The following is a 12,173-nucleotide window of genomic DNA, read 5'->3' as shown; positions in this document are numbered from 1 at the left end:
AGAGGACCTGCAGGTTTTTGGCCAAACTGCACGTTCAGTATCTCTAAACTAGTTCTGGATGCAAATGAGCGTCTTACTGTTTGGCTTTATTCAGACTTAGTATTTGCTACCACGTCTTTATCGAGCGATAAGAGTCGCTTGTTGTGTCTCTTCCTGAGAGAGTCCGGCAGTCGAGTCTGCTGAGACTGGAAACCTTGTGCAGGGTGATGTTTGCAAAGATGATGTTCGGGTCTTTTACCAAATCTTCCTGATAGAAGTACACATGTTCATGCCAGAGGCCTTCTTTGTACTTCATTGGGCCCCAGCCCTGGCAGTACGATCTCTGTGCATGAGTGAGTGTGAAGTCAAACTAAATTTTATTTGATCTGCATTTAATGAAAAAGCTAAGCTTATTAGCATCAGATCTGCAGTTTGACCTCCTGACAGCTGATGCTGGAGGAGTAAATCTTAATTTGGGCTGATTTTCTGCCTTTAACAGCTCGTGTTGGTGAGACGGCTCAGTGAGCCCGGTGACAGAGGAAGGAGAAAGACCAGCAAAGAGGTTTGACCAGGCGTGACCGCCGCCCCGCCCGGGACAAATTCCTGACAGTTATCATGACCACTGGACGAGGACAGCGAGGCTTTCATCTCAGAGGTCAGATTTACTACTGAAACCACTGAGGAGAGCTGAACCCTCAGCACTAAGTGGAACAAAGAAAAACACTGAACGCTGTGATCTAACTCAGAACATTCCCGCTCCCACGTTTTACTCCATCTTTCAAGTGGAAGTCTGAATCCGGGCTTTGGGTTGTTCCCATCTCTTCGGACTGGTTCTTGACATGTCAAGAAATGATTTTGTGACTTTTAGTAAATCTTCTGAGGCTTCAGATGAGCCAAAGGACAAACCCATGAATGTCAGCATCAGCGTGTCCTCTCCTCTGTCTTTCATGCCTTCACTTCACCACAGGGGTCCCTAATCCAGGAGGAGTTAAACCTCTCCTCCATTCAGGCAGCATAGAGACGAACAGACCCAATTACACAAAGGAAGACATGGACAAAGAAAGAACACAGAGAGGAACCTGATGGACATGAGAAAAGAGACAAAAGGTCAAACTTAATGCAGTGCAGTGCTCAGAAAACGACCAAAAAAAGGCGGGTAGATGAAGTTAAACTGACAGAAAGACGGGAAAAGGAGGAATGAAAGGACAGGTGGCAGAGGTCAGGCTGAACGCCTTGCACTGGAGAGTAACGAAACTAAAGAGCAAAGTGGGAAAAGTAGGAGATTACTGGGGGGAACAGCATTGGCCAGAAGCCAGAGAGACCATTAGCAAAGTTGGTCCGGTCAGTGTAGCGTAGCACCGACGTACATTTAAAAACTCTGCTTCCATCTCACATTTCACACGCTCTGCAATCCTGCTTTCAACCTCTGCTGCGGCGATGTTGGCGCACCTCGTTCTCAGGTCACAGAAGAAGAAAAACCTGAACTGGGAGGTGAAATAATCCATGTGGGTAGCACCGGAAAAGTCAGACCTGCAATGCTTCAGTTCACTTACACAATCTTATATTATTAAAGAGCCGATGTGTTGATTAACTGGCTGTCACACAACCATGTATCACCGTCTTTCCACATGAGGCTTTGCCTGAGTCACAAGCATAGAAAGTCTCTTTTTATGGTGGTGCACTGACTTCAGAGGGGACACGAGTCTTTGTGATCTGTGGGCTTTATCACAAAAACCACAAAATCGAAAAACAGAATCAATCATGCTGCCAGGAGTACAGACCCTGAATATGTCTTTACACTTACAGGACAACAGAGCTTTCACCAGGTTTCTGTCTGATAGTATCAAAACAACTCTTTGATTGGTCAAATCACAGGACAGTTCTCCGCTCAGGCCCAGAGAAGCAGCAGCATTTCGCTGTCATATTGAGATGTGTGGGAGCACCTTAGAGACCCAACCGCACGACCCACGTGTCAAACTCAAACGATCGTTAACGCTGATCGGGAGAAAAAAGTCCAAGGAGCGAGACATGGAGTTAAATCTGAGAACTCTAAGAATACTAGGAAACTGGGAAATCAGACTGAAGGAACACAGCTTAGAGAGACAACACGGCAAAGGACAAAGGAGGACTGAGACAATATATACAAAAGCTATACGGAGACAACTTTGCTAAACAGTGGGAAGTTAAACAAGATCAAAATAAAACAGGAAGTAAAACAGGAGAAACGTGACACAGGAGACACCGAAGGACACAAAACACAACAGGAAACTAACAGAAAGTAACTGTAACTAACACGAAGTAATACAAAGTGTCAGAAGATAAATGAGGCTTGCAAACACAAAAGGAAAACTAAAGACTGAACAACCCAGACACGCTGAAGCCAAAGTGGGATACAAACGTAAATTATCCTCAAAACAGAATCACAAACCCACCCAGGGACCGTGACACTGTGTGTGGAGCTCGATGTGTGGAACGGTCCAGCTGATTATCGATAAAGTTACCGAAATAAGCCGCTATAAAAATAGCACATCGGAGCAGACGCCGACACTGTAGGGATAACAGGATGAAGTTTGGGTGACGTCATCATGTCATGAGAGAATGTCATGTGAAATCTTCAATATGTAAAATTCATCATTAATGTAGCAAAAGTTCATCAAAGTGCTTCAATTAAAATAACAAAGTAAATATGAATAAATACATTTATTGATTGTTGCATATCTAAAGTTCTTCCTTCATTAAAATATTAAACCGTGTGCTTTGTATAAAATGTCAAACAATATTTAAAGAGAGTTATTGATTCTTCAGCCTTTAACTTTATCAATAAAATGTTTATGGGTTTGTAATTAAAATAAAAACAGATACAAACAAACAAACAACTACATAACCAAGTTTAGCTGCTCACAAAGCAGCAGGACGAAGGTTTTGGTGTTTGACGTGTTTGTTTTTACAGCTGCTTTATAAATCATGTATTATGCTTGGATTCACGGTGCAGACGCTCAAACGTCTGTGACCTGCTGCTTACAAACACTACAGCTGTTAGTACTGCTGCTGTGCTGGGTGAGAACAGAAGCACACTCCTCCTCTGAGGTCATCGACACTGATTTAATTGGTCATTTTTAAAAACATCTTGTGTTTCAAGTTTCCTGGAAACGAAATGTTCCGACTAAAAGAACAACAGTAACCATCCGAGGTGGCAGAACGGGCCACGCCCACCGCGCTGAAACGTTTGCTCCATGTTCATGTGGTGCTGATGGAGGGAGGAACGGCGGCTCCTACAACAACAGGCCGCCGAGTGGCAGTTGGGATGCCCGCTGACGCCTGCGGACGAGGACCGACACCGCCGCGATGACCTGTTTGTTTAACCTCTTCACCCCACCCCCGAGGAGAGGTCGAGGTAGCCAGCCAGCAGGACCCCCTTTCTCCTCCTCCTCCTCTTCTCCTTGTTCTTCTCGTCCATGTCCTCTCCCGCTGCTCCCCTCCCGCTCTCATACAGACCCACAAAGACCTCCTCGCGCTTCCCACGCCGTGTCGTTACCTCAATTACATCACATGTCATCAAGCACACCAGGGATTTGGCCTGCTCGGGTTTTCCCTTGTGCCAAGTATATGGTTGGCTGTGGAGGAAATGCCTGTGAGATCCTAATCACTACTTTCTTCTCTGCCAAGGTTTAAACGGGAAGTTTGGTGCAGTTTCCTTTGTGTTGTCTAAACGGCGCTGTCACAGTCACTGACATGTAAACTCTGCTGCCTGCGTCACGCTGCAGAGTCAACGATGTCTGTAAGTCAGTGCTCGGTCGTCATTCTTTTCTCCCCGTTTTCATGAAGCAGATTCCTTTGCTGTACTTTGGATTTTGAAGAAGGCAGCTGCTCATTTCCACATCCAGAGCAGCTTTGCATGATTCACAGTTTAAAATGAGCCATATTTATCTGATACTTTACCTTGGAGAATCCCCTCAGTGTCACGCTCCTGGATTGTTTGACCCAGAGTTTTTGGACTTTCTATTTTTGTTTATTTAGATATTTTGATTCTTGGTTTGATCATTGCTCATATTTTCATCATGTAGTCTCCTTTTATCGTGTATTTAGACTTTAGTCCGTTCTTAGTTCCTGGTTGAGTTTAGTTCTTCCCTCGGTGTTTAATCCTCCCAGTGTTGCCAACTCCTCAGTAAGGAAAATCGCTATTGGCTGTCCTGCAAGTCGCTAGAAGTCGCTAAATGACGTCATCGCCTAATTTGCATAATTGGTTATGCTAATGTAATTGTAACCTACGTTGTCGGAGAGAGAAATAACATTGTGAAAGAGACATAAAGTGAGTAAAAAACTTCCTAAATGCATTTAGAATTTATTTAGAACTACAAATTAAATTTCTTTTAGCGATTGTTGTTTTTGTTTTTTTGTTCCAACCCTGCTCCTTTACCCGGGCTTGGACCCGCAAAAGTGACCCGAAATGGTGGAGTTACTTTGTGTGTGTGTTTATAAGTAGTTTTAAACCTTGTGATCCACAAAACCGCATAAGAGTAAAAGAAGAACTGCCTGCGTTACAGTCAGTGCGGAGCAGCGGCTTCGCTCATGCGCGATTCATTTGCAGTTTGGACGCACAGGTGTGAACGTCTCCTGCCCTGATAGCAGCGGGGGAGGACTATCCTCCGCCCGTGAGCGCTTTGGCGCGGGTGAGGTGCCCACGGCAGCACCGCTGCTTGTTAAGAGTAAGAGCGATACGTGCTTTTATGTCAAAAAGTCGTCATAAATAAGTCTCTAAGAACACCAGAAAAAGTCGCCAGATTTGTCGCTAGTCGCTTTTCAGAAAAAAAATCGCTGAGGGGTCTGAAAACTTGCTAAATATAGCGACAAAGTCGCTAAGTTGGCAACACTGAATCCTCCTGTATTAAGTTCATTTGTGTGTCTGCGACTTCTCACTTCCTGCTTTATTTTGATAGTTAGTAGTGCCTTACTTTTAGTTTCCTTCCCGTTGTCTTCCTTCACTTCCCTGATTACCCTCAGCCTCATTAAACTCCTGCCTTTTTAAAATCCCACCTGTTTTCTGTGTCTACATTTTGGATCCACAACATCACGAGCTAATGCTAGGTATGTTAGCTAACAAGCTGCATCTATAAACTGTGTAAGAACATTAAAGTGACAGAATTAGTGCCGAGTAACATTCAAATAAAATCCTCATATTTCACTCAGGAAACTGGGCTCAGAGTCTTGGATGTTCTGTTAGTGCAGTGACGTCACTGCAGCCATATTATTGGTCAGATGATGTCATTAAAATGCTCCAGAAGGCCCGACATGTTTATTTCTGCTAACATGGGGCTTTGTGGGGCTGACTCACTGCTGGAGCCTCCAGTGGACGTCAGAGGAACTGCATGTTTTGTCACCAGCAGTGGTTTAACATAATTACCAGATAAACTTCAGGGTATGAAGGTGTTTGAATAGTTTGTTATATCGGGACATTATTAGTGTGACGTTCACTCAGATATCAGACTTAATCAGTCGCTGCGTTCCCCTGTGCTGCTGGGGTTTATGCTAAGCTAGGCTAAACAAATGTTTCCAATCCTGTTTCCATTGGAAGATTTAGTTGGTGGGGAAAAAAAGTTATTTGTGACCAAATCTGCCCCTGAGCTCATCTTAAGAAAAAAAAGATTCTAGGTGTTTACACGGGCCGACTTCCTGTTTCTGCCGCACGCCGCCAGCACAAAACATCACGCCATCCTCCATAAACGAACAAAAATACGACTCATCCCCTCGAGTCACGCAGTGTTAATGCAGCTGTTGGCTGTGGACTCTGTGGCCAAACACAGCTCTTAATGTTGGTACACAGGATTAAGCTGGGCAGTAAAGCCTCCTGTTATCAGGCAGCATATCTCAGGAGGCTCTAACCTGGCTGACCTGTGAGCCTGTGTGCTGGAGTCCGGCCAGTCTGCAGGTTAATGAGTAAACAGAAAATACGATGTTCCCTCAGAGCTGCGCTAATGCGGCGAGCTTCTGAGCGATAGGTCCGGTTACACCGACTCACCGTAAACAAAGGGATATTTTTACTGTTGGTGTTTCCAGGCGTGCGACCCCTGAAGGCCCGCTGACGCTCGTGCACACGTAAAAGCAAAAGTCTGAGAGTTTTTTATAGGAAGTTTGATCTGAGCTTCATCTGCGTGGTCTTTATAATCAAACACACTTTACTGAGCACACAGAGCCTGGGTGCTATCAGACTCACTCAAGAGTTGGCAGTTCGTCTTGTATTCGGAAGGTTGCCGGTTCGAGCCCCGGCACGGACAGAAATAACAGAACGTCTGTTAGTCCGATTTTAACTTAGTTTAAAAGCAACTTGCAGGTTGGTGACCTCAGTTAATCAATGCATAGGAAAATTAACAATATCCTGATTTTACACAAAACAAATGTATTAAAGGAATGTTTAGTTGTTTTTAAAACATATCAGAGTGCTAGAAAGCAAAGTCCGTGTGAGCAATAAGAAATATGAAGAGAAATCAGCACACACGTGATGAACTACAGCCTTCAGTGAGCCACAAACAGACCAGGATCAGGACTGACCAGTCCGATGATCCCAGTCACGGCACTGGGGCTGTGATCCAGTGTTTTCTGTGTGTTTATTCCTTGATTGTTGTTATTCATGGTTTTAGTTGTCGTGATGGTTTTCTGTTCATGTTTGTTGTTTTTAGCTTCTAGTTTTCAGTCCCTGTGTCCTCCCAGTGTTTCATATGCAGTCAGTCATGTCTCAGCGTCTGTGTCTCTGTGCATGCGTCATGTTTTACTTTGACAGTCTCGCGTCCTGCTGTGTTCAGTTTTGCTTCCTTTTGTCTCGAAATGTCTGATTACTCCCAGCTGTGTTTCCTGTTCCTCTCGTTACCCTGCGGTGTATTTAAGTCCTCAGTCTTCCCCTGTTTGTTGCTGCTTCCTCCACGTTGCTGTGTGTAGGTCCATGTTCTCCAGTCCGGTCAAGTCCAGTCACTACTGACCAGATTTTTTAGTTCTCGTTCATGTTTCATTTGTTTCTTTAGTATTCATGTATTTATGTTTTTAAGTTTGTTTTTCCAGCAATAGAGCTGCCGCCTTTAGTCAAGTTGTATCTACCTACCTATCTATAGTAGATCATATATAAATATGGATCTATTAGAAATGAACCTACAAGTTAATTGAGCTGTGACCTGAGGGTGGAGGGGTGTTTATCTCACTTTGTGACTAAAGACACATCCAAGAATAGACATTTAGTGAAATCATATTTAGATGTTTATTTATATTTTTATTTCAGTGAAATAATGAACAATAACTGGACGTAGAGGCCAAACTTTGCACCTCTCTGGAAAATAATCACAAAGGTTCTTCATGAGTATGAATCCACAGCGCTGCTGTTAAAGCTCAGCTCATCATCTTCATCAATATTTTCTCTCACTTTCTATAAAACTAACAGGTCAGTTTCTCCTTCCTTTCTTCTTTTTCCTCATTTCCATTGGTTAAATCAACACCTGAGTTTGGACACGCCCACTCATCTGTAGAGTAGAAGATAGTCAACAATTAAATCGACCAACCAGCAATTTCATATTTTTCTTGGAAAAACTCGTGTTTTTAGAGTTTTCAGTAACTGCTTTTCCTCTCGTTTACCTTCCCTGCGTGTCTGTTTTCCCTCTTTATCGTGCGTCCACCATATTTTCAGTTTTCCCTCTGTAGTCCACGTCTTTGCACAGATATTCTTCGAGCTTTGAGTTTCAGGCCTGGACGTGCTGTCGCTCGTGTCAGCAGACAGGACGGCGTCCTTCATGCAAACGATCACAGGAAGTCACCTGTGTGACTGACGCTGTAACTACGCTTCTACAGTTATTGTTTGGAAATGAGCGCCATCGCCATGGAGCACGGCCTCAATCCTAAACCAGCCAATCAGCACACTTTAGCACAATGCTGATGTTTTCATTTGCTTCCTTTTAAGGAAAACTGAAGGACAGAAGTGCTGTTTCATTTAAAATCAGACGTCACAAATACAAAGTGAGCTTCCTCCAGTTCACTGAGGAACAGCTTCCCGGCACTCGGAGCTGATCTCACGGACAGCTTCAGTATCGGGAAGTCGGACGGCTCAGCTCTGTCGACAGTAATCGCTGTGAAAGCCCAGCTGAGGTGCTGTTCATGACCCAAAGACAGCTGTTCAAGCAGACACACAATGAACAGAGCGACTCTGGAGTTATTTCCTTCTTATCATTGTGCAAATCTCAAAATGCTACAGGAAGTGTCCGATTTGGGTTTTTGCTGCTAAAGGACTTTTCCATCATCTTCACCCATTTACAAAGGAGAAAAACTGAATTCTTATTGTGAAATTTAGGACGTGTTCCATCATGACTAAAATGTGCCTTAAACAGGTGGATGGGAGCACACGTAATGTCACACGTGCTTCCCTTTTTGGACCGATGCCGCAGGTATTTGTGTATTCCCACTCTGTTTCCTTCCCTCATCCATTAAGCCTAAAATATCTACTGTGAGGCTTATTAAAGACCTTTATCCCTCAGCAGTGCCTAACATTAGTGACCTGTAAGCCTTTGTCTTGGCACAGGTCAGGAGCAAATGTATAGCAAGCTACTGGCACTCAGTAAAGATGGTGGTTGGGGTGGGGTGGAGAGGACTTGCTGTTTCCATGTCAGCAAACAGCTTAGGGTTAGCTTTGATCCTTCAAAGACTATTAATCATCGCTTACACCTGGAAACGTTCGACATGATTCTGTTTTATGCATCTTATTGTTGGTGGGTTTGTAAACAGCCTGCAGCCTTCGCTGTATTCTGAGTCCTCCTCTCTCTGATTAAGGACCACATTTCCCATCAGCCCTGTTGCTTAGTGTTCCTCCACCATCTGCCCCGTGATGCTGTGTGCCAGCTGCATCCTGTTCACTAACGGTCGGTGTGCTGTGGATGTTTCCTCCATCTGCACCACACAACTGAAGGGAACCACTGCAGTCAAACCACGCACATCTGAGGTATTTACAAATCTTCTTTTATCTTTTTCATCTTTGTTTTTATCACCACATTTTTCGAAGATGAAGACTTTCATGGCTAAGAGACAGGAACCTGAAGTAGATGTAAGCTGATGCTCAGCTGTGAATATTGTTGGACAACACATTTATCACCAGATCAGTTATGAAACCGCTGAGTCACATTTTCCAATTTGTGTTGCTACTAACAAAAATCATAAAGTCTAACTTTGCCTGCTACAAAGCTGGAAGTGCCTGACCCTGCAGTTCCTCTGATGTCCAGCAGAGGCAGCAGTGAGCCCGTCCCCGTAGACTCCCATGTTAAAACAGTGTCTGGTCTCTGTCCATGACTCCCTCCTTCATAAGATCTTCATGGAGGAAGATGCTGTTTGCAGTGCGTTTGGGGCCATGCTTCCTGCAGTAGAGGCACGTGTTGTCACTCGGCAGCAGCCTTGAAATGGCTCTGGGTTGTTATTCAGGGAGTTATTTTGGAGAATTAAGTTCATTTTGATCTGATCTCAGTGTTTTTATAAAACATGCATGTATAGAATGAGCAGTCGAGCTGGACAAAAATCTCTCAAACATTCACAGAATTTGCCCATAATAAACTTTTCGTAACTCGTACTTCACATCAGTGGCGATCCTAGCCTGTTTGGCGCCCTGGGCGAACACTCCCTCGGGCGGGGAACACCCCTCGCAAACGAAGGGCGCCCTTACTCCCAGGAAATGGGCGATAGAAAACCGATCGGTGCCTGTGACATTCACAATATGCACTGGCATGACGTCGGGGCAGCATGAGTACGAGCATTTTTTTAAAAGAAATTTTTGCCGAGGCCCGTGATGCCCCCACCATGATGGCAACCGCCCGTGTCGCCCGTATCTAAAACCGCTACTGCTTCACATAATTCCTCTACAGAGGGGACAAATGACATTTGTGACACTGAGTCAGCAGATTAGAGATCCGACAGGAGGTTTATACAAACTAACCTAAACGTTGACCTCTCGTTTGACCTTTGATGCTTTTGCAGTTTCAGGGCATTTCAGTCAGGAGGTAGCCCCGCCCTAAATCAGCCCCAGTTTTACTGTCCGTGTTGACTCTAATGTGATCATATTTTACAAAGTGAACTTCACGTTGTGTTTCGTAGGACCTGAAACTAGAGGGCGAGACGATAAACTCGTCAGGAAACTGTTTTAATAAGATGAGAAGTAGGCTCATTTTCTCCTCCACTTCTATGCACTCGGATATCCTCTGGAGTCGCCCCCTGCTGGGCATTAAAAGAACGCAGTCTTCAGGCCTAGTTTAAGGGATAACTCCTTCATCCGTGGGGGCAAATCCTCGCTGCAGGGTCAACATCTGGTGGGAAGAATGAAGCCAGAAGAGTGGAAGCTGTCAGAGCCACAGATTAAGGCTGGAATATCGGAGTGACATCCATCATATGAATGTCCGCACACTTTTAGGGAAGATTACGTTGGCGTGAGGCTGGATGGGACCGATCAGTCCTCTGGTGTGGGCTGATTACAGTCACAGATTGGTGTCATGGCTGCAGGCAGCAAACGGCCTCATGTTAGCACACACTGCTTTCACTGAGCCGAGTCCTGCTGGATAACAGGTTGCTGTATTTGGGTTTTTTCCTCCCCTCTTTAAACTCGACTCAGACTGTAAAGTGCAGCCCGGGGCGTCCTCTCAGATTACGCTGAGCTGAGGAGAAGAAATGGGATGTGAGCAAACGGCCGCTGGTCAGCTCGTTTTTTTCTGCCTAATTATCCTCTAATTCTCAGCAACGTCTTCACAGTTTGGGCACGCGGCGGATGTTGTTTTCATCCACAGTGTCACTAAAATGAGCCTCGGCGACACGATGCCCGACACCACTGGGAGCCAAGAGCCACACGCCTCCTACAAAATAAAAGTCCCAACATGTGTCCGTGCGGCTTCAGAGCGTTTTGGTGAACTGACTTTTACTTTCAGTCTGTCAGTTTTCCCAGAGCGAATGTTACAATTAAAACAGGTCTGGACTGCTTTTAATAAAATCCCATCTATGTTGTGTAATTTAATTTTTTTTTTCATTTGTTTATTTTTGTGCATTTTGCTCCTTTGTTGTCATTCTTACTCCTTCTTACAAACAAAATAGATTTTTTGCATTTTTAAAGATCAAAAATCGAGAAACTGTATAAAAACAGCTAAAAGTGTCTCTGTCTGAACAAACACACCAATAAATGTAAAGCAACAGTAATAAACATGGTAGAGTGTTTGATTTTATTTATTTCATGTTAAAATTACTTTTAAAAGAAGATTATTAGCATACCACAGCATGCTTTTGTTTCTTTTAAGTGAATAATATAAATGCTGCTTCCATCACTTCTTTATGTGCTCACACTTTCTGATGGTTAATCTAAAATTTAATAAACTTTCAGAAATGTTTTTACTTTTAGCAGCAAAGTTCAGATTCATCATTATCCATGTTCTGTTTTAGCATCATAACTACAGCCTGATTACAGCTGCGCAGACACACACACACACACACACACACACACCTAATACCGGTCATTGTAATCTGATTACTGATCAGTGTGGTCAGTTTGGGTGCTTGTGGATGTGATCATAAGCTCACCTCTCTCTGCCCGCCTGCTTACAGCTTCATAAACTCTGAAAACTGTTTTCATAAAGTTCACATCAAACTTTGTTAGTTCTGATTTATTTTGCTGGTTAACAGAAAAAAACACAATAAAGTTTAACTGTGTTTTATTACAGACAAAGTCTCGTGGAAGCTACAATATCTGTTCATCATTATTATTTATTATCTAAAACAAAAACGTGTTTTCTGATTTTTTTACTTTAAAGAATTTATTTCTTTGCACAATCATGCAAATACACAATAATAACATTTCAAACAGGAGAAACTTAAAAAACTTAAAAACGTGTAATAAGCTCTTCAGACAAACTTTAATTAATTCTGATGTAATTTAATGTCATTTAAACTTAAAGTATTATTACATCAGCTAATAAGTTTTAGCTGCCTAATCATATTCATAATTGCATATGCATAATTGTCCTTCTGACAGTTTATGGTGGATTTTTATTATTATTATTATTATTATTTTAAAGTGAAAATCATGAATAGTTGGCTGATTTCAGCGCTGCTCGCTGCAGGAAAACCATCAAAGTTTCCGCTTTGGTAACCTGGCTGTGACTCTTTTCTGCTTCTTTTTTATTTTACCGAAAAAAATCAAATCG

General features: G+C 43.3%; 1 long non-coding RNA gene across 2 annotated transcripts in view; it reads left to right on the top strand.

Annotated features, from left to right (window-relative positions):
• The window catches only part of LOC106633512, a 51,340-nt gene that overhangs the window by 26,997 nt on the left and 12,170 nt on the right, over window positions 1-12,173 (top strand). The window contains exon 3 of one of the 2 annotated variants that reach the window (XR_001336847.2): window positions 479-4,183. The exons of the other annotated variant lie outside the window; for it this stretch is intronic. This is a non-coding gene — a long non-coding RNA (uncharacterized LOC106633512). Of the gene's footprint in view, window positions 1-478; window positions 4,184-12,173 lie in introns of those variants that run through there. 2 annotated transcript variants of the gene reach the window in all.

The sequence above is a fragment of the Haplochromis burtoni genome, unplaced genomic scaffold, assembly GCF_018398535.1.
Source record: "Haplochromis burtoni strain Fernald_Lab_line unplaced genomic scaffold, NCSU_Asbu1 Contig_214, whole genome shotgun sequence".
Classification (NCBI taxonomy): Eukaryota; Metazoa; Chordata; class Actinopteri; order Cichliformes; family Cichlidae; genus Haplochromis; species Haplochromis burtoni.
Note: the sequence above shows the minus strand (reverse complement) of the source record. Positions and strands in the feature narration are given on the sequence as shown.